Here is a 4,766-nt window from a genome sequence, read left to right as displayed (position 1 = left end):
TGCATGTCATCAAATGCTTAACACACATTCTTGAAAAATGTATTATTAAATATGAAAAGACATTTATGTGACTACAGACGGAGACTATTCTACCGACTTCTTATGATTCTTACGGGCTAAAGGTGTAATAAATTGTATTACAGTATACAACTTATTGCGCCCCTAAGTGTTACACTACTCGGAACTGTAATGAATATTTTTTGGGTTGTCAGTCGCATATCATACAGAACAAACATTCTTAAGAAACATCACATGGAAGGATATAGAAATTGGAAATTGCGACTTGCTTGCGCCCCGAAGTGTAATAAGCAACCAAGACCAAACATTTTATGCCAATCAGGAAAAAAAACATCTGTAAAGTGTTTAGGCCTTGCTTAAATTAAAAAAGTCAAGTAGTCATTTAAAAGTGGTGTCGCTTGACAAAGTCACGTGACCAAAGTCACCAGATTTAATCGGACCCAGTATTTATTTTACGCAAACAAAATAAAATACCTATTCAGTGTATTAATATGATATTGATGTTCACATTTAAAATACTTTAAAATGCTAACTTAATTCAGACGTGTTCTTTTATAACATATGGTAAATCTTTCAAGTAAAAGTAAACAAAGCTTTGTGTTTATCATAAATAACTGTTATTTCTAAGAAGAATTATTAAACCCAATACTACTCGGTTAAACTTAACAGCCTTTTGAAGTTCTTACTTTCGCATCATATGTTGTCAATGTCAATGACATGGGGAAGTTCGTATCGTTTTCCGCTTTCGCTTAACACGCATAACAGGGATTGAAACGAGTTAACTTCATATCAACCATCAACCAATGAATAGCCGTTGTCTTTGGCTTGCGTCACTTAACTCAATGCGGATTTGACTGTTTCTGAGAAAAGCAATTAGAGAATGTTGCCTCACCAGCACGGATAGCAATTTGGATCGACTGGTTGGTAATTAACCGTTCTATATTATCTTGAAATCATCTATCGAAGAAAAATAAACCGATAACGGTAAAAATATTTAACAGATTATGTTCGTTTTCATTTCCAATAATACAAATAAATTTATATATATATTTGTATTGTAGGACACGAGGACCGCCCGTTTGCGGAAAAGTAACCGAACTTTAGGATATTTAATCGGAAATGTCCGAGGTCTGACGTTGTTCGCATGGGTTGCATTCGAATAAAAAAATGATTGTCATGCATACGAAACACGACCCGAAATTGGTTAAAATTTGTTACTGTTTGTAGTACATTAGCGCCAATTCAGTGATCATTGTCTTCGTTAAAGACATGTATTTGTTGAGATAAATGAAGCCCAAGTATAACTGCCCCTACCTTGGGTTTTAATAATACACCAGGGGCTTCTATGCGACTTGAATAAAAACATTATTTGATAATAAAACGTCTTTTGATGCAGTGCCATTTCTAATATCTCCCTTACTGTCGCATGTTGTACCCAATTTGGGCATTTCTTAAGTGCGACAATTGTGCATAGGTTGAGTTAAATAATAAACCATTTTGTCTAAGAGCATCGAATTATTGCATTGAATTACCAAGATTAGTTTGGGAAAAAATATGACCAAATATTTGCGATCCCTACTACCCTTAGCTATAAGGATCCCCATTGTCGATACAAGACGAATGGCCCAATCGTTTACGGGTTGAAAGGCCGTGGCTGTTTTAGTTGTTTACGATTGTATAGTTTTTGTTTATTCCGTCATAATGATTAGTATTACCAAATGTTTTTTACGTTACCACATACTTTTTCATTGCGGCAATTAATTAATTATTGTATCGGGATGACAAACGTTTATAGGCAAAACCATTGATGTTTCCGCATTGCGTTTTGCATATTGGATATTAGCCAACGAACTCCATTTGATTTTACCAAAATAGGCATGTATAATCTGTAATGAATCGTTTCCCCAAAGAAAATACACATATAAAACAAACGTGTCTATACTTTTGCCCTTATACTCGACGTATCGTTTTAGTTTTGCATTTTAACTATCGATTTCGTAATTCTGTTATGCCTGAAAACAAATTGGTCATTTATAAGGGTTAAATATCCAACGTCCCACGTGTTTTCTAGTTAACCGCTTGCGAACATCTATAGTTACCTGAAAATTTGGCTGTAGCGATAAAAATCTACGATTCATCAAACTAAGTAGTACGGTTTAATCATTTATATCGAGATTTAAATTGCTCATATACATTCATTCACAACTTGGCATACACGGTGAATACTAATTAAATGGAATCATTTTAAACGGATCCTAAATAGTATACAGTAATTAAAACGAATAATTATTTAAACTTCAACTTGTTGCTAAATATTACATGCACGAATTCTAAAAAAAGCACTATGCTACACCATAATCACTTGGTATAGTCAACTATAGGCTATTCTGCAGTAGTTATGGGCATTTCAAACAAACGCAAATAACAAACAGTTGAGCTGATACATTGCACTCTGTGAAAAATCACATGTTTTATAGCACGCGCTTTAATACTATGCAACCAAATGCATGTACTTCTTAGGCCTGATCAATTGCTATCACAATTAATGTAATCATCACAAAATAAATGAATAACATATATGAGACCACAATTTAAGGGAACCTGTTCACGTTTAGGTAAATTTACAAAAAATTAAAAACAAAATTCAAATCTGCACATGTTTGTTGTAGTTATGTTATTTGCGAAAGATACAACAATAATGACGATTTATGAAGGTCTAAAATACGTATTACATACATCTTTTGACGAGTTAAAAACCTGACAATTATACAGCTTTACAAATGCGAAACGATTGAATAATTCGGGTTGTTTAGTTGTTATCATTATATTTTGGCACCAAGCGTGAATTGCTTATATACAGTATAAAATACATATACAACTACATTAGCAAATAGCCGATCGGTTTAGCGTAAGACTTTTACTCCAAAGGTTTTGGTTCGAGCACAGGCGTTGACAACTTTTTATGTTGAATCGCGTTGACAACTTTTTATGTTGATTCAAACTTGAGATCTTTATTTCCGAAATTTAAATTATAGATTTAAAGCATTTCAAAACATTCCAAAATCTGTGAACAAGTCCCTTTAGAAAAACATTAGGTCTGATGATTCATTCAAATCTGTTGTTCTAGACAAAATCTATAGAGTACATTCTTAAACTTGTGCAAGTTCGTGTTTTCCGTTGCCATTACAAAAAAAAACAGGGGTAATGCATTCACAGAATTCTGTTATCAATGAGAATGAGATGGTTTGTTTGCTTTGGTGTTGGCGAGTATTTCGTGTCCGGTATTCCGTCTTGTAGTGCCAGAAAAGATTCTCTCTCGCCGTTATAAAAAGAAACCGTGTTATTATCAAATTAACTCTTTGCGAACAAGACATCTGTCATCAACGACGCGTTCGATTGTTGTTGTTTTTTTAAAGCTTTTCTATTTTATGTTGTTCACTTTGAAGTTATTTTACCACAATTTCGAAAACTGTGGCCATCCAATCGCCAATCTTTAAACATTAATTTACGCTGCTAAATGTCGTAAATGAAATACATATTTTTAAGTTTCAATAAAGATTTACTGATAAAAACGAGCTCTATCATGCGTATGCGATACCGTTTGTACATTTTTACAAAGGAATTAATATGACTTCATATATATATCATACATTCCTATGCTAATTTTATATAATATACGTATTTTCAAGCATAAAATCTATATATTTTTATATATCGCAGTGGTGTAGTGGATACGGTGTCCGCCTATCGATCGGGAGATCACGGGTTCGATCCACACTGTGGGAATTTTCTTTAGATTTCCCCCATAGACACCAAGTCCTGGTTCTGATCCCGGGAAACGGACTCGAGACCGTTTCAAATAAGCCTTAGGCGTTCTATGCAATCGAGATAAAATAAATAGGTTTAAACTAAAACTAAAATGTATATATACATTCCAAATAACGTTTAGATTTTATTTTTATGTAAAAATACATAATTCTTGACTACTTTCCAAATAACTGTATTTAGTTATATAAGAAATCGCACTCATTCAGTGTTCTTTTGCCTTGTTTATCGTGAAAGCAAACTACCGAATAAATGGCTAGCGATTTATACATGGCTTAAAGAGTTATCGCGTACTTGATTAATGTCGTCAAGCTATATATAATCATATACATTCATCTATATTTTATTTTATTATCACAATTAAAAGGTAGTCGATGTGTTTTGTTTTGGAGAAAACGGGAAAAGGAAAAACAGGGGCGATACATAAGATCTACAACGTACTTACGGAAACAATGGAAGCACCTCGCGAAACTGTAAAGTCCTTTTTTTCGGATTCGCACGCGAACGTCCCGGCTTTGGCAAATTAGCACGAGTATTCTAACAACACGCAATGTATTAACACAATATGAACAAATAAATTCTTAAATAAACATATAATAAATTGTCAGTTTTCCTAACGAACGCAACGCAGTTTTAAATCAGTGTTTATATATTCAAAGGTCTGATCACAATGGACAGTTGTAAGTGTGCATAATTTAAATTTAAATAGATCCTTCCGTTTCTTAAATGTGCTTTGTTCTGTTCACAATAAACACTTGTAAATATGATTGTGTGTATTTCAAATCTAATGAGGTCCTTCCTCGCCGGAAGCTGCTTAATGTATGGACCGGAGTGTGTCCTATCACTCCTACACAATTAACAAACATGTACTAGAATCACGAACGTTGGGGCGGTGTTTAGTAATATCGTCAATTTCAAGATAT

General features: G+C 33.6%; 1 long non-coding RNA gene across 1 annotated transcript in view; it reads right to left on the bottom strand.

The window, feature by feature from the left end:
* The window catches only part of LOC127855222 (uncharacterized), a 14,934-nt gene extending 10,438 nt beyond the window's left edge, over nt 1–4,496 (bottom strand). Inside the window, exon 1 of the long non-coding RNA XR_008037406.1 lies at nt 4,289–4,496. This is a non-coding gene — a long non-coding RNA (uncharacterized LOC127855222). The remainder of the gene's footprint in view (nt 1–4,288) is intronic.
* Between the last annotated feature and the right edge of the window lie 270 nt (nt 4,497–4,766).

The sequence above is a fragment of the Dreissena polymorpha genome, chromosome 13, assembly GCF_020536995.1.
Source record: "Dreissena polymorpha isolate Duluth1 chromosome 13, UMN_Dpol_1.0, whole genome shotgun sequence".
NCBI lineage: Eukaryota > Metazoa > Mollusca > Bivalvia > Myida > Dreissenidae > Dreissena > Dreissena polymorpha.
This window is presented reverse-complemented; position numbering and strand designations above follow the sequence as displayed.